A 22460-nucleotide genomic window follows, 5' to 3' on the forward strand; every position below is an offset into this window, starting at 1 on the left:
TGTCCTCCTCCAGTGCGGGACGAGCCAACACAAGGGAGCGCATTCGCCAACATCCAGGCACGCAATGCGATTTGGAAAGCAGCTCCTTTCCAAAGAGTTGCACACGAACGATCCTTCAGTCCCGCTCGGGGGGCACGGAACCCCCGCCACACACAGCTTCAAGTAGCGAGTCAGGCGCCGAGGCGTTCGCTTACGGCCACACCACCCTGAACACGCCCGATCTCGTCTGATCTCGGAAGCTAAGCAGCGTCGGGCCTGGTTAGTACTTGGATGGGAGACTGCCTGGGAATACCAGGTGCTGTAAGCTTTTGCTCTCCCGGCCAGCAGGGGTCGCCGTTGGTGCCGTAGGCTTTGGGAGGAAAACCTGCAGGATGGAAAGGTGATCTATAGCCTCATCTCTAGAGATGTTTTGTTGCTGTGGCATGTGTGTGACCCATATTAAAAAAAAAACCCCGTCTGTAAAACGAATATCGAAGCTGCCTCTAAATCTGCAAATGAAGATGAGTCGATAAACCACTCGTTTTTCGTATAACTAGACATATATTCGTTTGTTACCTTTTTCATTCATTGAGCACGGATACAATAGAGGTACAACCATTCACTGTTTGACATGTCTGCACTGGTACAGAACCGAGCAATCAGAAAACGGGTGAAACTGTCTTTAGACTCAGCATACAGTAACCACTCGGCCACCTCGTCTAGGAAACTGGGCTGTCCTGACATGGGTTGGCGCACTCCAGTTGATCTTTTTCTTTTTTTTCCCTCATACTCGAGGGTCATTTTCCTGTTCCACATGCGATTTCAACATTTTCCTTGGGAGATGTCAAGCCAGCAAGCCACTGCTGTGGTTCAGTGGCCAGTGTGGAGTTCAGTGGCCCTGTTGTACACAGAAAGCACATTGAGCTCCTTGGACATGAAAAGTTCCAGATAAAAGCCATTTGTCATCCTTTCTCTTGGTGTCGATGTTGCTATTGTATGTAAAGGTGGCAACTTGCTGAGCGAGCAGGCGGAGCACACACCGAATGCAGATGTGTCTGAGTGGTGTGTCCAAGTGGCTGCAAAAGGACAGCACTCCCGGGGCGCCGTGGCTCAGTTGGTTAAAGCGCCTGTCTAGTAAACAGAAAATCCTGGGTCCGAATCCCAGCGGTGCCTTTTTTTGTTCTGTGTTCTCGAACAGAACTGGTCATTATAGACAACCGCATACGTCTAGACTTAATTAAATGCAAGTATTCATTTCCTGTCTTGAACGACTTGTTTTTCTTAAAATGGATGCAACTTGCAAAACATGAAATACAAACCTCGCTAATCAGCGCTCGCGGCTGGCAAAAAAAAAAGAAGTCAGCAATGTTTTTTTCTTTAACCTTAAGCCTGCTAATGGAGAAGAACCTAGTCGCCACATCACATACATCCGTTTCAACGATAAGAATGTAACAACTATCCTCACTCCAGAGTAAATCTCACGTTGAGGGCATATTTTTTTCCACTTTACCATGAGTCGGGCTCAGCTGCACAGAGGCGAGAGCAGAGCAATGAGGTCAGGGGGATAGGGGAGTCACACGCTGGCGGTTTGAACACGCGGAAGATCACTGAGGGATCCACAGTATGTGGACCCTCCGTGCGCCATCATTCCACACTCCAGACTCTGAATCCTGCCATCCGAGTTAAGATCTCGGCGGAACCTGAGGCGCAGTTCTTTCTTAAAACGTAATCTGGTGAGCATTTCTAGAATCGTAATTGTATAGATGCAGCCTTTAATATGTTGCTAGGTTAAAATTTATGACTTCTTGAACTTCAGTAGGCAACTGCCCTCTTGATTTCGGATTTAATTTCTTTATTACAGGGGAGCTTTTATGATGACAGAGTCAAGTTCAGGTACTTTGCTTGATGGAGGAAGCTCATTTCGGACTCTGTGATCTTCTCACCTGGAAAGGTCTGCTGTACTACTACAAGAGAGAAGTAGAGTCTGGAGGAAGGGACAATTTTATGATGCTTTGGAAGGTAATGTTTTTTTTTTCTTTGAAATCGAAATGAATCAGAATATCAGTGCAAAAGACAAACTCTTGGTTTGGTTTAAAGAGATATGGTTTTAAAACAGACAAAATGTAGAAAACAGGTGTTTCTCACTTTTGGAAAAGAATGGACCGGGGGTAATATTTTACTAGTTGCAGTGCTAAGCTCACTGGGTTACAGCCCTGCAGTGTCACACGAGGGCCAGTGGTGCAATGGATAATGTGTCTGACTATGGATTAGGAGTTTGGAGGTTCGACTCCTGCCTGGCGCTGGTTGTTTTTAAACACATCAGCCTACTCCCTAAGTAGTCTGTGCTACTTACTGCATTGTAATCGTACCCAGTAAGAGATTTCCTTCATGTAAATGAACTGCACCTGACAGCTTTAGAAAAACACCTGGGCTCAGTACGGTGCTGAGAGCTCAAGTTGTGTATAATGTAATAATTTAAGTAGAATAGATTCTAATAATATAATGATCCAGTGTGTTGCACTACTTCACTGCTTCACTGCTCTATGCCGTCTGGAAATAAATCCTCAGACAACTTACTGCCCTGGGCATGTACCAATAAATTACAGGAGCACATCTATATATCACTGCGTTGAAGCAGGAGACACAATCACTGCAAATACATCCTAAATACAGTGTTCCAGCACCTTTGACCTCATCCAGAACGTATCATTTCTTGAAAGGAATTGCTGTCCGAATGCACATCTGAATCCCAAACAGAATCTCTAGTAAAATACGATCATTTGTGAAACAGGTAAATGTCTCAGGGGCCCATTCCTCATTCTCAAGACACATGTATGCAGTACGTACATCATGCATTGAGCAATAGGGATTAAAGACACCACAGGTAAGGTTAGAAGACATTCTGACTATATTCTAAAATATTGGACTCATATTCTTATGATGGCAGACATGATGCTGTGTTTAAAACCGGGGTTAATGGACATTATATGACTGTCAATTCTGTTTTGTTTTGGAGACTCTTGGCTGCCTATGTGGTACAGTGCAGCGTGAAGAAAACATTTTCCAAAACTGTGTCAGCTCAAAAGTTGTAAGAAAATCTTTCCAGCTGCTTTAACTCTCTTCATTTTTGTCATTTAATTGTCTGTCGGCACTATGTAGCAGCGTTGCATGACAACCCATCTCACCACGGAAAGGAACCTAACAGCTTTTGTAAGAGAGGAGAAAAGGACCTGGCCCGTACGGGACTCGAACCCACAACCTTGGTGTTATTAGCTCTAACCAACTGAGCTAACCAGCCTCACGACAGCAATCCTCTCTGTGCTGCAAAAAATCGAACTCAGGGAATTTCTTTTGCCCTCCTTTGAATTGAAAGCCGTGTAATTCAGTGTACGGGCTTTCTCGTGCAGTTTTATAGTTCTTGTAACCCAAATCCTACACTGGCGTGAAGTGACCCCCCATTTCACAGCATTTTTCAGCTGATTTAAAATGTACCTAAAGGAGAAGCATTATTGAAGACCATCAATTACCAAGAGCTTTTGTCAAAGGTTTTGGTGGTCATTTTTAATGACCACAGAGCGCTGTGACCTCAGTTTTACATCTCATCCAAGAGACAGCGCCCTTTTACAACACAGCGTCTCCGTCACTATGCTGGGGCATTGGGACCCGCACAGACCTCAGGGTGAGCGCCCCCCCGCCGGCACCATTAACACCGCTTCCAGCTGGAAACTTTGTTTTTCCCTGTAGCTCACCCTCATCCGGGTACTGACCTGGCTCACCTGCTTAGCTTCAGTGGGTTTTCAGTTGCGAGTTGCAAGGGGATGCAAGTGATGGAGCCGCTCGCTGCAAAAGCCACTGCTTTGGCTGGGAATCGAACCAGAGCCTCCCGCGTGAGAAGCGAGAATTCTACCACTGAACCAACAATGCTCAGTGCCCAGGTCTTCAAAAAAGACGCTTTTTTGGTACTCTGTTAAAAAAGCGTCGACATTACCTCTTTCAAAAGGCTTCACTTTCCTAGTCACATTCCAAGGCTCATTGAACCCGGGCTGTTTCCTCCAGCGGTATAGTATTGCAGTTAGACAGCACGATGCCTGCAAGACTATGTCACGCACTGACGAGACTGTCAAAAATTGCTTTCGACGATTGTATTGCAAACCGGCGGAAGCGGGGTATTGGGAAAAGTTTTCAACTAGCAATAATTGCGCCTCGGCTAAACCTCACAGGCTACGATACTGCCACTGCGCAAAGCTGACGGTTGCCAGGCAACCGCGGGGATCCTATGGAAATCGTTATCGATCGTCTCATGGCATGTCGTTGCAGTAACGCTTCATATTTGTCGTCTTCTTCTTCTTCTAGCTTGAGGTTTTGAAGAATTTCATGACAGACAAGGGCTCCGTCGGGAACAAAGGGCGTTGTGAGAAAACCGTTGCTTATTTTCAGCAGCAGAAATACAACCCTTTAAATACAAGATGACAGAACAATGACGAAGGGCATGCCGGGAGGAACTCATGCACTACAGAGGAAAGGGGGCGGGCACGTACAGTTCACATTCAAGCCACAAGTACTCTTCTCGGATGTTGCATAAACAAATCCTAACGTCCTGAAAGCATTGCAGCATGTTTGTGTCCCACTTCCCGTGGCTGCAGGACGACTGACACGAACGGACAAACACAATTTGTGGCGTTTAGCGTGACATAGTCTTGCAGGCATCGTGCTGTCTCACTGCAATACTATACCGCTGGAGGAAACAGCCCGGGTTCGATGAGCCTTGGAATGTGACTAGGAAAGTGAAGCCTTTTGAAAGAGGTAAAGCACTGCACAACGGAAGTGAGGGAGAATCTTACAGGGGATTCTGAGCGGTGTCTGCATACACGCAGCCCGATACGGGTGCTGAAAGCTTGAGCTACTCTCAATGTCATGCTGCCTTTCCTCGGAGTAAATCTGTTACATTGAAAGAATGCTTCTCGCAGGTTCAAAAAGGGAGGTTCCATTGTTAATTGGAGAAATCAATGATTTCGAATGAATTCTGTGTGCGTTAAAAGACAGCTATACACAGAAAACATGCAGGACACTGCTCATGATGTTTCCCGAGCCGAAACACAGTGCGTTTTTCCAAGCCATCTGACAAAGCCCGCCCACTGAAAACTGCAGCAGATCGTGTAAAGACGTTCAACTTTGTAACTACTGCACGCACAGGAAGCAGAATAAATTCCTCTTTTCAAACTGTCAAAGGTTTGCTTTGCGAACGCTGCAGGACATCGCACAATCTCTTTTGAACGGGGACAAACGATTTCTTATGGGGCGCAGTAAGACAAGTACAGACAATTAAAAAGCTCCACTCATGCCGACGATGCAGCATGAAGAAGCGCAACCTAACGTTTGACAGACAAAAGCCGGGCGCTCTACGAGCAATATGAAATCAAACTGACAGCACACGGCGTTTCGCGCTGACTCAAAAGTGATCTCGACAGACGCTGTTCTCTGCATAACTCTGAAAGAGCTAAAGAGCGTTTCTGTTGAGACGTAAGAAGCTTGTTTCTTTCTACCATGATGTTACCATGACAAAATCTGTCTTTAAACACCTTGCTCAGTCTCTGACGAGACTGTCGAAAATTGTTTTCGCCGATTGTATTGCAAACCGGCGGAAGCGGGGTATTGGGAAAAGTTTTCAACTAGCAATAATCGCGCCTCGGCTATACCTCACAGGCTACGATACTGCCACTGCGCAAAGCTGACGGTTGCCAGGCAACCGCGGGGATCCTATGGAAATCGTTGTCAATCGTCTCATGGCATGTCGTTGCTGTAACGCTTCATATTTGCGGCCGGACACTTCCCGCCTCCCAAAGAAAAGAGCGCCAATCAGACAGGTGGAGACCGAGGACTCGCAGAGCAAACGGCCACAGTCGCCGTAATAAGAGCGATTGTGAGCGGTTTTGTTTTCTCTCTTTGACCAGCCCAGCTGCGCCCCACCCGGAGGCAGGGAAGCACAAAAATTGTATGGAACTCATTCATGCTCCTCTCCATGGAAATCTTTAGTAAAAGGCAAAAGATTTGTACGAGATGAAGAGAAACCAGAGTGCGTGGCTGGACAGCTGCAGGAGCCCAGGCCGCCTTCAAGGCCTCTGCCCTGCCGGTCGTGGTTGGTAATGCACCTGGCCTTACAAACGAGCCAGTGGGGCCCGTTCAGCTCCGGGCTCATCGCCTGCGGCTCTCGGCTTACCTGGCAGGGGAGATACCTTGATCAGCCTGTAGTTGGAGTAGTTGGATTGTTTTCTTGTTTTGTGGAAGCAGTGTTTGTTTTGCAGTTTGAGATGGCAACCTTTGGATCCCGCAAGAATGCTGTACGTTTTGAGCTTTTGGGTGACCTCTTCATGGATCGTATGCAGTTCAGCAGAAAAGTGTTACAGAAGGAACTTGGCTTTGAACCTCGGCACTTGGATTTCATCTTCGCTCTCCCAGGTCAGAAAGCATTTGAGGTTGTTTTTGCTACCTATTCTCTGTTTGAACAATTTGTGGATGTGTTTGAGGCAAAAAGAGGGAAAGTTCCTGCCCTTGAGAAGATCATCTTGCAGCCTCTGACACGGATAGAGAGGAAAACGGTGCATGTTGTTATGTTCTCGGAACTGGCAAAGACGGAGGACATTCACACCTGGCTTAAGCAGTACTGCACCATCCACCATGGAACTGAGGTTAGAGATGTTGACGGTATAAAAACAGGAGCAAGGAAATTCGAGGTTTGCTTGCTACCGGACAATGTAAATGGAGGCTTAAGGCACCTGCCCTCTACAATCCGGCTGGGCGCCTGCAATGGCTATGTTTTTTATGTGGGACAACCAAAGGTGTGTCGGCGCTGTGGTGCTGTGGGACACCTGGCATCGTCCTGCACTGTGAAATGCTGCAAGACCTGTGGCAAACAGGGACATTTAGCCTCTGACTGTTCAATGCTGCCAAAGTGCAATTTATGTGGCTCGGAAGGACACGTTTTTAAGAACTGCCCTCACGCCTACGCCAATTAACTCAAAATGAGAAAGGATGAGGCAGTGCTTGTTTCAGCCAAACCGGCCCGAAAAGCCAAAGCAAACAACAAGTCAAACAAAGAACCCTTGTTGGACAAAGAGTCTCAGCCTCCAGCCAGGATCAGTCCTGCTGTGGCTCTGGGCCCGGTGGAAGAGAAATCCACTACGCCCCCACAACCGCAGACTGCACCAGACAAGCACGAGGGTTTGAAAACCCCCGAGAACAGCGAGGACCCCTCCCCCATTCCTGCTCCTCAGAACGAGGGCCAGTGTGGGGCCCCCCGGTGGAGCGGGTCCAGCGAGGATACCCAGGATTCAGCGGAGCTGCTTTTCTCAGACTCTGCAAGTGCTACAGATGCCCTCCTCTCCTCCATCCAGTCCATCACGGAGGATCTGCAGCAGCTGGTGGGTGAGGGGGAAGAGGAGACTGGTGCATCGGCTGCACCCCTTTCCCCTCAGTGCTCCCAGGAGCTGGACTTGAGGAAAAGGAAAAATGACTCTGTTTTCTCCCCGAGCGAGGAGGAAGGAGAGCATGGCGATGGGGACAGCTGGAACCCCTCCACCCCTCCCTCTACCCCCTTCCTTGAAATGGACTCCGTGAATGCTTTTACTGCTGCCACCCTGATGAAGGCTCATTCAGAGGATGGCTGGCAGGAAATTGGTAAGAAGAAAAAGAAAAAGAAGAAGGTAACAGGTGAGACCGAAGAGAAATGTGTTTTGTAAAGACTGGTTCCACTTTCTTATGTAATATGGCTCTAAACATAATTTCTCTTAACACCAGAGGTATCAATGACAGAGTTAAATGCCAGTCTGTCTTTGATTACCTCCAGCAGAGAGAGAGAGATGTGTTGATGTTGCAGAAGTGTGCTATAGCCTATCAAGAAAGGTATAAAAGCTTTGAAGATAGGTGGGATAAAGGGCCTTCTGTTTGGTCAGGGGACAATAACAACAGAGCCTCTGGCGTGGCCATTCTTTTCAAAGGATGGGCTTTCAAATTGAAAAGTATTCAGAGGGTCATAGATGGCAGGTTGCTGTGTGTGGATGTGGAATGGGGGACCGTTAACCTGCGGCTAATCAATGTGTATTGTCCTACTGACGTGGGAGGAAGGGTGGAGCTACTCAAGGCACTCTCCCCCCTATTGTTATGTAGCACAGAAGTGATAGTGGGAGGGGATTTTAATTGTATCTTAGAGCACACAGACAGGCAGTCTAGCTCTCCGATAAAATTGGATTCCAGCTCACTGGCCCTGCAAAACTTAGTTCAAGACTTTAAACTCTCAGACACATATAGATGTATATATCCCACAACAGCAGGATATACATGGTCAGGGAGGAATAGCAGCTCCAGAATTGACTATTGCTTTGTCTCAGAGAGAGTGAAAGTTGTTGGGGTCACTCTTCAGCCTGTCTTCTTCTCAGTCCGGAGTGCGGACTGATGGCGCACGGAGGGTCCACATACTGTGGATCCCTCAGTATATCCCTAAACACCTAGCGCAGTCTCACGAGAGACTGTCAAAAATCGCTTTCTCCGTTTGTGCTGCAAGTAAGTGAAAACGCGGTCTCAACCCAGAGCCACTTGGCAGCAGCGGCACGTAAATACTGTTACTGCCACTGGTCGATACCAACGTTAGCCTACTATACCATGTTCAGCCACCGCTAGAAAATGTAAGGCTCTAGTACTGGAGCAAACAAAAGGAGGGCCAACGTCAAACGTAGAGAGCGACGAGGATGGGATTTGAACCCATGCGTGCAGAGCACAATGGATTAGCAGTCCATCGCCTTAACCACTCGGCCACCTCGTCGATGAAACTGGGCTGTCCAGACATGGGTTGGCGCGCTCCAAATGATCTTTTTCTTTTTTTTCCCTCGTACTCGAGGGTCCTTTTCCTGTTCCACATGCGATTTCAACATTTTCCTTGGGAGATGTCAAGCCAGCAAGCCACTGCTGTGCTTCAGTGGCCAGTGTGGAGTTCAGTGGCCCTGTTGTACACAGAAAGCACATTGAGCTCCTTGGACATGAAAAGTTCCAGATAAAAGCCATTTGTCATCCTTTCTCTTGGTGTCGATGTTGCTATTGTATGTAAAGGTGGCAACTTGCTCAGCGAGCAGGCGGAGCACACACCGAATGCAGATGTGTCTGAGTGGTGTGTCCAAATGGCTGCAAAAGGACACCCCTCCCGGGGCGCCGTGGCTTAGTTGGCTAAAGCGCTTGTCTCTTAAACAGGAGATCCTGAGTCCGAATCCCAGTGGTGCCTTCTTTGTTCTGTCTTCTCGAACAGAACTGGTCCTTACAGACAACCGCCTACAGCTAGACTTAATTAAATGCAAGTATTCATTTCCTGTCTTTAACACGACTTGTTTTTCTTAAAATGGATGCAACTTGCAAAACATGAAATACAAACATTGCTAATCAGCGCTAGCGGCTGGCAAAAAAAAAGAAGTCAGCAATGTTAGACGACCGAGTCTATGCAGCCTAAACGGTGCTCATGTCGGGTTCTTAGCTGAAAGGGTGGTAAATCACGCTCACCCCAGTCCTTAATCTTTTAAAAGGATACAAAATTGAACCTAGTCGCCACATCACATACATCCTGTTCAACGATAAAAAGGTGACATCTATCCTCGATCCAGAGTAAATCCCACGTTGAGGGCATATTTTTTTCCACTTTACCATGAGTCGGGCTCAGCTGCACAGAGGCGAGAGCAGAGCAATGAGGTCACGGGGACAGGGGAGTCACACGCTGGCGGTTTAAACACGCGGAAGAAAACTGAGGGATCCACAGTATATGGACCCTCCGTGCGCCATCAGTCCACACTCCAGACTCTGAATCCTGCCATCCGAGTTAAGATCTTGGCGGAACCTGAGGCGCAGTTCCTTCTTAAAACGTAATCTGGTGAGCATTTCTAGAATCGTACTTGTATAGATGCAGCCTTTAATGTGTTGCTAGGTTAAAATTGATGACTTCTTGAACTTCAGTAGGCAACTGCCCTCTTGATTTCGGATTTAATTTCTTTATTACAGGGGCGCTTTTATGATGACAGAGTCATGTTCAGGTACTTTGCTTGATGGAGGAAGCTCATTTCGGACTCTGTGATCTGCTCACCTGGAAAGGTCTGCTGTACTACTACAAGAGAGAAGTAGAGTCTGGAAGAATCGACAATTTTATGATGCTTTGGAAGATAATGTTTTTTTTTTCTTTGAAATCGAAATGAATCAGAATATCAGTGCAAAAGACAAAGTCTTGGTTTGGTTTAAAGAGATATGGTTTTAAAACAGACAAAATGTAGAAAACAGGTGTTTCTCACTTTTGGAAAAAAATGGACCGGGGGTAATATTTTACTAGTTGCAGTGCTGATCTCACTGGGTTACAGTCCTGCAGTGTCACACCAGGGCCAGTGGCGCAATGGATAACACGTCTGACTACGGATCAGAAGATTGCAGGTTTGACGCCTGCCTGGCTCGGGTCGTTTTTAAACGCATCGGGCAACTCCCTACGTAGTCTGTGCTACTTACTGCATTGTAATCGTACCCAGTAAGAGATTTCCTTCATGTAAATGAACTGCACCTGACAGCTTTAGAAAAACACCTGGGCTCAGTACGGTGCTGAGAGCTCAGCGTTGCTGTTCTAATTAGCACGCACTGCATCGGCTATGAGCCCGAACCTTTCAATTATTCCGATCAGTAAGTCAACACGTAGTCCACATGAACGGTAGAAATATTCTCGTCTGTCTCTTGTTTGTATAGAACTGAATGTCCCTGACAATGTACTGTTAGTTTTAATTGAAGAACGGCATTTGTGTTCAAATATACCAGACAAGTTTATGTAACTGCTCATGCGACACTCAGTTGTAATTAGTCAAGAAATAAAGTCGAACAACAGCTGCGGGTTTGATTCTGAACGTATCAGATTGCAGCGCCTTTTACTTCCATTGACAAATGATAGAGATTCGAAGAGAGATCCTTCAGACCAGCAAGCAAACCCACGGCTATTTCGGTTTTCTATCTAGGGAACGTTGGTGTTTGCAATAGCATACATGAAAGCGTGATGCAATTTCTGTGGCTACATTTGTTGCACGTCATGCACAGTAAGAGTGTTTCTAACACCAAATAAAAAGTCAACAATTAGCGATCACACCTTCTCCTCAGTTAACCCACTGAAACCCTTGCTGTTAACAGTTCTTTACTGCGTGCTTTACCAGCACCTACATATCGTGTCGGTTCTTTCAGCTTTATTCATTAGGTTTTCAAAGGCATAAGCAGAGCACCAGAGGTGCGAAGGAAAAGTGTGTGGTTATCTGAAGAATTGATGTCCATGGCAGCAGGTCCAAGCGATTTCGCGTTGTTATAGTACCAGGAAAGGAGAAGCGGCACTTCGCCTCTGCCGCGCAGGCACAAGGCGACATGCGGCAGACGCCGGAGTCGGCAGGTTTCGAACCTGCGCGGGGAGTCCCCAACGCATTTCGAGCCCATCGCCTTAACCACTCGACCACGACAAAAGCGAGCCCCCCACCGCCGTATTCCTCCTATAATCAAACACGGACTGCGAGGTGGCTGCGGATACCTTTTTAAAGTTGCTCTCCGTTAAAAAAAAATACCTTTCACAAGATACGTGCCGGCAGACAGACACACCTCAGAGGGTTTAAGGCTGGCTTCACGTTCAAATGATAAAGTCCCCCCGTCCGGATGTCAAAATGCAACTTTGGCAGACAGAACAAACATCAACAAACCACAAATGTGGACAAGGATTTTACAAGCTGCACCACACTGCACTTTCAAAAGCATTTACGTTCGTGTTAGACGCAGGACTTGCCTTTGATTTGCGCGCTTACGAACGCCATGGAAAACGAAACAAAACTAAAACCCTCAGCTCCTGCACGTGATTATAATGGCGTTACGTGTCGAAGCAGTAATTTACGTCATCCTACCACTGCAACACGGGGAATAGAGAGAAATGAGCACACGCTACGATTCGTCTCAATCACTCCCTAGAGTCGTAAGGCGCATTGAAGGGTGCACCCCCATCATTAATCGTTGCGCCTCTGTGAAAGGAAAGCTCTTGGGCAGTCTTTGAAACAGCTCGGATGAAACACTTGATTGCTTCCATGTGCATCTGGAGCCCACCCAGTGGGCAAAAGACGTATAATAAACGTCTATTAAACGCATACCTTATACGTCTAAATGTGGTCTACAATTCGTCTAGAATGAAATTCTAATATACGTCTAAAGTTATACGTCAATTATACGTCTATGTTTAGACGTTCATTATACATAAATGGTTGGAGTTCTATTATACGGATAAATTTAGAGGACTATTATACATATATGGTTGGAGTTCCGGATAACTTTAGAGGTCTATTATACGGATAACTTTAGAGGACTATTATACGTATATGGTTAGAGGTCTATTATACGTATAACTTTAGAGGTCTATTATACGTATATGGTTAGAGGTCTATTATACGTATAACTTTAGAGGTCTATTATACGTATATGGTTAGAGGTCTGTTATACATATATGGTTAGAGGTCTATTATACGGATAACTTTAGAGGTCTATTATACGTATATGGTTAGAGGTCTATTATACGCATAACTTTAGAGGTCTATTATACGTATATGGTTAGAGGTCTATTATACGTATAACTTTAGAGGTCTATTATACGTATATGGTTAGAGGTCTGTTATACGTATATGGTTAGAGGTCTATTATACGGATAACTTTAGAGGTCTATTATACGTATATGGTTAGAGGTCTATTATACGTATATGGGTAGAGGTCTATTATACATCAAAGATAGATTTTATAGGTGTAGAAACAAGTAAACCAAGCCAATGATTAGATTTAGAAATGTATTCTGAAAATACACATTCACACCTGAAACATATGTATTTCAAATTATACATTGTATACAATCAATCAACAATCAACATATGGGCAATAATCATAAAAAACACAACTAGTCTTAAACTTCAGCTACAAATTCTGGTAACATGGCAATATACAGTATAGTAATGACAAACACAAAACTAATTACATTAACACACTAACTCAAAACCACATTTTGATTCAAATATACATTTTAAAATGTACAACTTCTATATTTCCAAGAAAAAAAAATATTACAATGGAAGTTAAGATGATTTTTTTCCACTATTTGCAAACCCTGTCTAATTGTCCTAACAGTTAGAACCAAAAACCTATTATTTTCAGTGTCCAGATCTCCTGGCCCCCTGTCTTTCATATGCATTCTTCAAGTAACACATTGCATGCTCCTTTATTTCTTTTTCTGTTGATGTAGGGTGGGACTTCAGCACCGCAGCTAGGAGAAAATTATATAATATTACTTCCCAAATAAATGATGATGAATATCTTCTTTAGTATAATCTAAAAAGTGAACGGTTTACTAAGCTCAAAACTGAAATAAATGTATAAAATTTGGCTTGCATCATAGCAGTTGAGCAATAAAGTCTGTCCTAATTAAAGAGTACCCAAAGTTTGAAAGTACAACATAGAATAAGAATAGAGAAACGGCAAAACGATTTTGTGTCATCTTCCCCATTCACACTATTTTATGTGCCATTTTTTGCTTATTCACGTACTATTTTAATCAAAATAATATTAAGAAAGATCTGTATGTATTCAGATAGTATTATTATTGTTCATACTTACTCGTCAAAAGAGGATTGCTGAGATATTTGCGGATATACTTCTACGTTTGAAAAACGTGTCCAAAATTGTGACCAACGAATACTAGCAATGCATTGTGGTATATAACCGGAAAATATGCTGGGTTCGATATTTTCTCAACGTATGCGTTTATTAATGTTGTCGATATTATGGTTGAAATATAACATTGATAATACATCGCGGCTATGTGCCCCCTGCTATGAGCTGATGTGCAATTTTAACGCATGTAGTTAGTAAGGATCGGTCACTGTTGTATGGTATTATATATAATGACATTATGGAATAGGATGGGGACAGGCCTGGCATCACGGGGGGAGGGGGGAATGTTGCCCCTTCAGTTTTGGGCAAAAAGATTTACCTAACTTAATTTGCGCCCTAAAAAAATAGTTGTACTTTGTCAATGGTCAGACAACACTAAATGACACGAACAGTCACTCAGTCTGTTTGATGGGCAGGAGGGCTATCCGTCCAGGAACTGCACATATCAGTGTCGTTATTGAGTGTCAACATTACGATCCTGTTTGCTCAGGTGGACCGATTCCTTGCAGTAGTTTATCATTATACTTAAAATCGTTATATAACTAGGACTAGTTATAGCAGTCTGTGCTTTCTGTTGGTTTTACAACATTTTTTCTTAACGATTCAGAACGTCCATGTAGCTGCAAAAATGAACGCTTATGGTACTTTTCGCTCCAGGCAATACTCTCCAGTGAGAGTGACGAAAAATGTGAAACTGAACTTCATCGCAAATACCAGATTGCTAGTCGATATCTTCTATCATAAAGCACTAATTAATGGCATAGCTGCGAGATTTCATTTGGGTAGCTGCACCGTACAGCTCCGTTTCAACCGAAATATCACCCCCGCTCAGAATTTCAGACGCCCCCCTACAGATTTTTCCCCGGGCACCGCGCACTGATGGGGGACGGGGTTTCCAGGAAATGGTATCAACTTTTCTCAAGAAAATAAAAATAGAAACTCTATAGGCACTCAAACATTTTACTGTTTTTTTTTCAGGCAGGTGGCAAGACCCCTCCGCAAAACCCTTGTATGCCAAGCTGTGGGCATTGATTCGTCGAATATACGTATATTCACGGCGAAAATACGGCTATACGTATATATACGTCGCCTCGACGTATAATCAACGTCGAATTGCAACCGTAAAATCGACGACATTAATAAATGCATATATAACGTCGAAAACACATCTAACACTAGGAGTATACGGGATTCTGCACAGTGTACGAAGTAAATTATTTTCGCAGTAATTAATTTACACGTGTATAATAAATATAGTAAATATAATTAATTACTGCGAAAATAATTTACTTCGTACACTGTGCAGAGTGCTGTATACTCCTAGTGTTAGATGTGTTTTCGACGTTATATATGCGTTTATTTATGTTTATTTCACAGTGTCGTGCACCTTTTCATTGCTCTCGCTTTCAGAGCCTCCGCACGGCACACGACTCGACATCAGGAAGCACATTGAAGTGAAAGCAGGGAGCGCTGCGACATGCACTGTGCAGATCCTGCCACACTAAGAGGTATATAAGCGTCAAAGGCAAGTCATTCCGAGTTGGTCGTTTGTGTTTTCCGTTCAGACGCGAAATGCTGAAATGATCTCTTGGCTCCTCGGTTGTCATTTCTGCTCCGTAAAGGAATCACAGCACGAGTCGGCTTCCAGCACGGTGGGTCGGGATACAATGCCGGGGGTCGGAGAGCGATGTCTTCCTCGTTAGTACAGGACCTGTCACCTGTCCCCACCTGTCACGCGGGAGACCGGGGTACATCAGGACGCGCATTGAAGTGAAAGCAGGATGCGCTGCGACATGCACTGTGCAGATCCCGCCACACTAAGAGGTGAGTGGGTCTGTTCGATCACAGCACTAGGCGAATCCCCAATCCCCTTTTGTGCGTGACGACAGAAGAAGTCTGGTCTGTTTCCGCCCGGTTTCGATCCGGGGATCTTTCGCGTGTGAGGCGAACGTGATAACCACTACACTACGGAAACTGTGGTCAGATGTGTCCAGCGGCCCAGCGCTGAGCTTCGCCAATGCGATTCAGCTGCTTCCAGTGCCTTTATTGGGGTGCGCTGATGGACCGTGCTCTCTCTCCAGAGACCAGCACGCCTGTCATGGATGGAGCAGGAAAGACGGCGCCACATTCTACAGCCCTCTCCACGCAATCGACGAAATCGGGCTACTGAAGTGGAGAAAATCGCCTCTCCAGAAAGTGCAAATATCATCTTGGAGAGTATAAATCCTATTGCCGAAGGTCAGCCCTGTCTACCAGAGTGACCCTCCCACCTCCTGCAGCGATGGTCAGCTCGTCTCACACGCGAGAAGTTTCGGCTGGAAACAAGCGCCCCCTCTTTTCGCACGTTTTGCACGTTGAGTAGTTTTAATGCGGCTCCTTCGTACACAGTGCTGATCTTTTGGAAAGCAGGAGGCAAAAGTGACACGTTCCCATACCGGGAGTCGAACCCGGGCCGCCTGGGTGAAAACCAGGAATCCTAACCGCTAGACCATATGGGAGTGCACAACCCTGCTGTTCCGGGCATCATGCAAGCAAACTACATAAATATGAGAAAACACGCAAGAGAGTTGTCACTCAGAGTGTCGAAGGGTCGATGTATACTGGGGCTCAGTTGAAATGCAACGTCAGGACTTTCCCGAATTATGTCACACGAAGAGAGCACAGCCTTTTCCGCCCTGCCACGTGTGTATCGGTAACTCGCCGTGATCGTATAGTGGTCAGTACTTTGCGTTGTGGCCGCAACAACCCCGGTTCGAATCCGGGTCACGGCAGAATAGGGGCGTCTGCTTTTACTACTTGCACGAATGAAGGCAAAAAAAAGCCAATTGATGTGAACGAACGGCGCTTTACAGAGGAGTACTGCCTGACTGGATCGTTGATGAACGACAGAGACCACTCCGACCTCTTCTCGGGTTTCTTCAATGACTTACTAAGGATCTTCTTCACATTCGCCCATGCAGGGGAAGCCAGTTACACCAAAGCAAACGCAGGAAAGTGCAATTCAAGCAGAGACCAGGAGGTACTTGTTTACACCGAGAGTGGTCGGAGAATGGAACAATGCGCCCAGCCCTGTTGCTGGAGCCGATTCTTGATGAGATCTTGGGCTCACTAAGAAGCCCCCGCTGGATGCTAATCTTTCTGTTGTTCTTGCAGGTCCTGCGCTGCTTTTGAGCCGACAGAGCTCGTCCTGATCTGTCGGCACAGCCCAATTGCAAATGATCGGCTCCGCATACAGAAGGAACGTGCGTTTGGTACAAGAGTGCATGAAGGCACCGGAAATACATTGGGAACAAATGACCGGTCGCTCAATACCTCTGTGAAGTACAGGAGCGTGCAAAACGAGGCTGTTTCCGCCCGGTCTCGAACCGGGGACCTTTCGCGTGTTAGGCGAACGTGATAGCCGCTACACCACGGAAACCTGCAGGGACTGCTGCTGGTGTCTCGCTTGCGTTTCGGGCTGAGAAAGGGACGCGTCACTTTAGGCAGGGGGCGCTGGAGAGAGGAACAAAGGGCGCGATGAAACAAAACACCGAAACCCGGGATCTTTAGATCTTCAGTCTAACGCTCTCCCAGCTGAGCTATTTTCGGCGGTGCACAGAGCCCACAGCCACCTGCTCCAGCCTTCCTGTGTTGCGGCATGAGTGCACCAAGAGTAGCGTGAGAGTGTTGCAGGAACGTCACTCAGAAGGAAAGCCACCCAGGTGCGCCCTCTGAGCTCTGTCCAGCGCATCTTCCTCGCATGGACTCCTGCCTGCGACGGGCAGGAAACAATTAGCAAGAACAGAACAACACCCCATGGGTGTCTCATGACCACACCTTAGGTTGTGACACGTGCAGGTGTGAGGGGTTGCCGGGCTACTTTGGAGCAGAGCTTGGGCGGAGGGAGGGCGGGAAAGCAGACAAAGAGGTGACACCTCAAGGTCTGCACGATCACAGCTCTCCGCCGCCCCAGGCTTCCGCTCGATAAGCTGCTGGACACACCCGCCCCTCCTCACACAGACCGTGGAAAAGCCCCCGAGTCGGAGGGCTCTCTCTTCCTCCCAGGAGCTCTTGGACACGACGCACAGACAGGGTGCGGGGAGCCGCCGCCTGCAAACACAGCTCCAGGCAGGACTCCACTCCGTAGGAGCCGCAGAGCAGAGGAGATGGGGGCAGCTTAGCTCCTGTGCAGAGACCTGAGCTGCTGTTGCTGCAGACGCTGTCTTTTCTGCACTCGGGGTAGGAGTGAATGTTGAGTTGCCCTTAGAAATGAAGCAGAGTACTTCAACGGCACGGGTGTGTGTGTGTGCGTGCGCCCTGGTGATTCTGGGAGACAGATCGAACCTGGGCTAAAAGAGAGGAGGCTTAGCCCTCTTCCATTTGCTACTTCAAAGTTGTACAACCCATTTGTATCTGCTAGGCGGCGCAGTTGTCGTGCACAAAGAACGCTTTAAAAAAAGCGTCCAAAGCAAGTCATTCCGAGTTGGTCGTTTGTGTTTTCCGTTCAGACGCGAAATGCTGAAATGATCTCTCGGCTCCTCGGATGTCATTTCTGCTCCGTAAAGGAATCACAGCACGAGTCGGCTTCCAGCACGGTGGGTCGGGACACGATGCCGGGGGTCGGAGAGAGTGATGTCTTCCTCGTTAGTATAGGACCTGTCACGTGGACCTGTCACCTGTCCCCACCTGTCACGCGGGAGACCGGGGTACATCAGGACGCGCATTGAAGTGAAAGCAGGATGCGCTGCGACATGCACTGTGCAGATCCCGCCACACTAAGAGGTGAGTGGGTCTGTTCGATCACAGCACTAGGCGAATCCCCAATCCCCTTTTGTGCGTGGCGACAGAAGAAGTCTGGTCTGTTTCCGCCCGGTTTCGATCCAGGGATCTTTCGCGTGTGAGGCGAACGTGATAACCACTACACTACGGAAACTGTGGTCAGATGTGCCCAGCGGCCGAGCGCTGAGCTTCGCCACTGCGATTCAGCTGCTTCCAGTGCCTTTATTGGGGTGCGCTGATGGACCATGCTCTCTCTCCAGAGACCAGCATGCCTGTCATGGACGGAGCAGGAAAGACGGCGCCACATTCTACAGCCCTCTCCACGCAATCGACGAAATCGGGCTACTGAAGTGGAGAAAATCGCCTCTCCAGAAAGTGCAAATATCATCTTGGAGAGTATAAATCCTATTGCTGAAGGTCAGCCCTGTCTACCAGAGTGACCCTCCCACCTCCTGCAGCGATGGTCAGCTCGTCTCACACGCGAGAAGTTTCGGCTGGAAACAAGCGCCCCCTCTTCTCGCACGTTTTGCACGTTGAGTAGTTTTAATGCGGCTCCTTCGTACACAGTGCTGATCTTTTGGAAAGCAGGAGGCAAAATTGACACGTTCCCATACCGGGAGTCGAACCCGGGCCGCCTGGGTGAAAACCAGGAATCCTAACCGCTAGACCATATGGGAGTGCACAACCCTGCTGTTCCGGGCATCATGCAAGCAAACTACATAAATATGAGAAAACACGCAAGAGAGTTGTCACTCAGAGTGTCGAAGGGTCGATGTATACTGGGGCTCAGTTGAAATGCAACGTCAGGACTTTCCCGAATTATGTCACACGAAGAGAGCACAGCCTTTTCCGCCCTGCCACGTGTGTATCGGTAACTCGCCGTGATCGTATAGTGGTCAGTACTTTGCGTTGTGGCCGCAACAACCCCGGTTCGAATCCGGGTCACGGCAGAATAGGGGCGTCTGCTTTTACTACTTGCACGAATGAAGGCAAAAAAAAGCCAATTGATGTGAACGAACGGCGCTTTACAGAGGAGTACTGCCTGACTGGATCGTTGATGAACGACAGAGACCACTCCGACCTCTTCTCGGGTTTCTTCAATGACTTACTAAGGATCTTCTTCACATTCGCCCATGCATGGGAAGCCAGTTACACCAAAGCAAACGCAGGAAAGTGCATTTCATGCAGAGACCAGGAGGGACCTGTTTACACCAAGAGTGGTCGGAGTATGGAACAATGCGCCAAGCCCTGTTTCTGGAGTCGATTCTTGATTAGATCTTGGGCTCACTAAGAAGCCCCCGCTGGATGCTAATCTTTCTGTTGTTCTCGCAGGTGTTGCGCTGCTTTTGAGCCGACAGAGCTCGTCTTGGTCTGTCGGCACAGCCCAATTGCAAATGATCGGCTCCAGGTACAGAAAAAACATGTGTTTGGTACAAGAGTGCATGAAGGCACCGGAAATACATTGGGAACAAATGACTGGTGGTTCAAGACCTCTGTGAAGTGCAGGAGCGTGCAAGAAGAAGCTGTTTGCACCCAGTCTCGAACCGGGGACCTTTCGCGTGTTAGGCAAACGTGATAGCCGCTACACTACGGAAACCTGTAGGGACTGTTGCTGGTGTCTCGCTTGCGTTTCGGGCTGAGAAAGGGACGCGTCACTTTAGGCAGAGGGCGCTGGAGAGAGAAACAAAGGGCGCGATGAAACAAAATGCCGAAACCCGGGATCGAGCCAGGGACCTTTAGAACATACTCTCACGCATCGTTAGAATATGTGCGTTTGATCATCAATTGCGTAACAACCACATTCGTTCGACTTGAGCAATGAAGCTCATAGTTTTCAAATTTTGAAAGCTGTCATTGAGCACATCATAGTGTGCAGTACGCCCCGTAACTTGCGTACTTCAACAGAAAGAAGAGCAGACAGCTCCATAAATATGCGAGGCGCAGAGAGTGCAAGGCGAGCCGCACACGTTTCGGTGGCTGAGAGAGGGCAGTTTTTGCTTCTGCATTTCCCAAGTAAGGACGCATGACAACAAGCGATCGCGGTGCTCATTTACGACATAGTGGTGATGAGTTTTCAGTACGTGTTCTTTTGAACGAGCAATGAGGTTGCTGCCTTGGACAGCTGACTGCACGCTCTCATTGTGCCACGTGATGAGTATTCACCAGGCTCGTTCAGTCATTAGTCCGGAGCGCGCACTTTGTGGGGGGCGGGGGACCGCGTTCGCGCTCTGCCCCCGGTCTCTTGCGCGAGTACTAAATCTCACGGACAGGGGGGCCTCGTCATTGATTGTTACAGGTGAGACGGGGATTAGGAGGAGACCCCGACTGATGGGTAAAGGGGAGCACTAACACCAGAGGGACAACCCTGGCGTCTCTTTTTGAGAGACGCCCTGGGGTTTCCTAATGGCCAAGGAGGGTCGGGACCTCGGTTTGACGCCTCCCCCGAAGGACGGCGCCTGTTTGTGCAGCAGAGTGTCGCCATCAGGAGGCTGGGGCGTAAGAGAGCCACACAGCCCGCAGGGTGAGCGCTCCCTACTGGTCCCAGTCACACCTCTTGCAGGAGCAGCAGCAACCGGAGCTTTTCCGGGGTGGAATCTCCCACCCGGGTGCCGGCCAGGCTCACACCTGCTGGGCTGCCCCGGGGGTGAGCCCAGTCGAGAGTCGCAGGGCCAGATCTAGTCACCGGGGAGAAACGATACAAGTGAAGGATTGCTCGGCTCTCGGCACTTGAAAAGACCGACAAATGTCTCGTTCCCGCCGGAGCTGAATGTACCCGCATGTGTGGTGTCGTCTTCTTCCCCCGCCCCGCTGTGTTTGCTGTATTGTCTCTGAAGCCTGCCCCCCCGAGACGAGACGGGCTGTTCCTGTGCACCAATTAACACTTTACAGGTGCCATTCCCCGGCATTGTGGCCATTGTCGGTGCTCACACGCGATAAGATAAGGCGGAGGAGAGCGGGGCATGCCCAGCGGCAGACATTCAAGGAGGGGGCAGTGCGAGGTGAGGTGAGGTGCGACACGCCGGAGCCCCGACGCAGCTAATGCGGAGCACTTGTTGGACTGGCATCGAAAGGACGTGTGCGCACGGAGCGAGCCTTCCCTGCGGCGGAGCGCGGGAACTTTCTCCCCCCCTCCCGCTGCAGGAGTTGTGTGCACTGCAGCGGTGCCGAGAGAAAAGCACAGAAGGCAGCAGGCTCTGGAGAGCAGGTAAGAGACGGAGCCTTGTGGGCAGGCGAGGAGGCCCGTTTTTTGGGAAATTGCTGAAAAGGTTTGTTCGGTGTGTGGCAGGCGCACGTCGCGAGCTTGCGTGGCGATCTGCCGGTCTGGAGTTATGCAAATGAGGCCGAATTGCATCCCGGGACATGCTGCGAATGCGCAACGGCGACTGCAGATGTGTAGGAAACGGCGCGCTCGTTTTCTCGTTTTGCCCACACTTTTGAGTGTTAGTGTGGCGTGTGAGTGTGTGAAAGAGTGGGCCCAGCAGGAGGCGGTGGCGTGCGGGGCGAGGAGGTGGCCTAGGCTGCGCGATTTGTGCTGTGGGTGCGGGCCGCTTGCAGGGGCCTGTTTAACTCATACTTACCTGGCAGGGGAGATACCTTGATCAAGAAGGAGGTTCACCCAGGGCGAGGCTTGGCCATTGCACTCCGGCTGTGCTGACCCCTGCGAATTCCCCAAATGTGGGAATCTCGACTGCATAATTTCTGGTAGTGGGGGACTGCGTTCGCGCTCTCCCCTGATGTGCTTGGTCCAAAATCAGATACAGGAGGGTTAGGACACCACGAGCTGCGTGGCTGCGGAAGGATCCCGGTTCGACAGGAGTGGACGCCGCTGCTGGTTCTCGCTGGCTTTTAGTTAGGGGTCCGGAGAAGCATCTCAAGCTAGTTCCACTACTCCTTCCGGACGTTCATTCCCTTTTCAAAGTCGGTCGTTTTGCTGTAGTCTGCGTTCTTTAGGCTGATTATCGAGGTTAGCCTTTATTTGGTCATGG

At 48.1% G+C, this 22460-nt stretch overlaps 13 non-coding genes across 13 annotated transcripts; 4 read left to right on the top strand and 9 right to left on the bottom strand.

The window, feature by feature from the left end:
- The first annotated feature begins 188 nt into the window (after positions 1 to 188).
- LOC138233774 (5S ribosomal RNA) lies at positions 189 to 307 on the top strand. The gene has a single exon (XR_011187696.1). It is a non-coding gene; the product is annotated as a 5S ribosomal RNA (ribosomal RNA).
- A 3777-nt stretch (positions 308 to 4084) lies between these two features.
- LOC138233694 (U4 spliceosomal RNA) lies at positions 4085 to 4226 on the bottom strand. Its single transcript, XR_011187623.1, has one exon. It is a non-coding gene; the product is annotated as a U4 spliceosomal RNA (small nuclear RNA).
- Positions 4227 to 5567: 1341 nt separating this feature from the next.
- LOC138233685 (U4 spliceosomal RNA) lies at positions 5568 to 5709 on the bottom strand. Its single transcript, XR_011187614.1, has one exon. It is a non-coding gene; the product is annotated as a U4 spliceosomal RNA (small nuclear RNA).
- A 230-nt stretch (positions 5710 to 5939) lies between these two features.
- On the bottom strand, positions 5940 to 6056 carry LOC138233732 (U5 spliceosomal RNA). The gene has a single exon (XR_011187661.1). It is a non-coding gene; the product is annotated as a U5 spliceosomal RNA (small nuclear RNA).
- A 2656-nt stretch (positions 6057 to 8712) lies between these two features.
- On the bottom strand, positions 8713 to 8794 carry trnas-gcu (transfer RNA serine (anticodon GCU)). Its single transcript has one exon. It is a non-coding gene; the product is annotated as a tRNA-Ser (tRNA).
- Positions 8795 to 15618: 6824 nt separating this feature from the next.
- trnav-cac (transfer RNA valine (anticodon CAC)) lies at positions 15619 to 15691 on the bottom strand. The gene has a single exon. It is a non-coding gene; the product is annotated as a tRNA-Val (tRNA).
- A 451-nt stretch (positions 15692 to 16142) lies between these two features.
- trnae-uuc (transfer RNA glutamic acid (anticodon UUC)) lies at positions 16143 to 16214 on the bottom strand. The gene has a single exon. It is a non-coding gene; the product is annotated as a tRNA-Glu (tRNA).
- Positions 16215 to 16415: 201 nt separating this feature from the next.
- trnah-gug (transfer RNA histidin (anticodon GUG)) lies at positions 16416 to 16487 on the top strand. The gene has a single exon. It is a non-coding gene; the product is annotated as a tRNA-His (tRNA).
- Positions 16488 to 17061: 574 nt separating this feature from the next.
- On the bottom strand, positions 17062 to 17134 carry trnav-aac (transfer RNA valine (anticodon AAC)). The gene has a single exon. It is a non-coding gene; the product is annotated as a tRNA-Val (tRNA).
- A 1421-nt stretch (positions 17135 to 18555) lies between these two features.
- trnav-cac (transfer RNA valine (anticodon CAC)) lies at positions 18556 to 18628 on the bottom strand. Its single transcript has one exon. It is a non-coding gene; the product is annotated as a tRNA-Val (tRNA).
- Positions 18629 to 19079: 451 nt separating this feature from the next.
- Positions 19080 to 19151, bottom strand: trnae-uuc (transfer RNA glutamic acid (anticodon UUC)). Its single transcript has one exon. It is a non-coding gene; the product is annotated as a tRNA-Glu (tRNA).
- A 201-nt stretch (positions 19152 to 19352) lies between these two features.
- On the top strand, positions 19353 to 19424 carry trnah-gug (transfer RNA histidin (anticodon GUG)). The gene has a single exon. It is a non-coding gene; the product is annotated as a tRNA-His (tRNA).
- A 2620-nt stretch (positions 19425 to 22044) lies between these two features.
- On the top strand, positions 22045 to 22208 carry LOC138233759 (U1 spliceosomal RNA). The gene has a single exon (XR_011187684.1). It is a non-coding gene; the product is annotated as a U1 spliceosomal RNA (small nuclear RNA).
- The last annotated feature ends 252 nt before the right edge of the window (positions 22209 to 22460 follow it).

The sequence above is a fragment of the Lepisosteus oculatus genome, unplaced genomic scaffold (assembly GCF_040954835.1).
Source record: "Lepisosteus oculatus isolate fLepOcu1 unplaced genomic scaffold, fLepOcu1.hap2 HAP2_SCAFFOLD_70, whole genome shotgun sequence".
Lineage (NCBI taxonomy): Eukaryota > Metazoa > Chordata > Actinopteri > Semionotiformes > Lepisosteidae > Lepisosteus > Lepisosteus oculatus.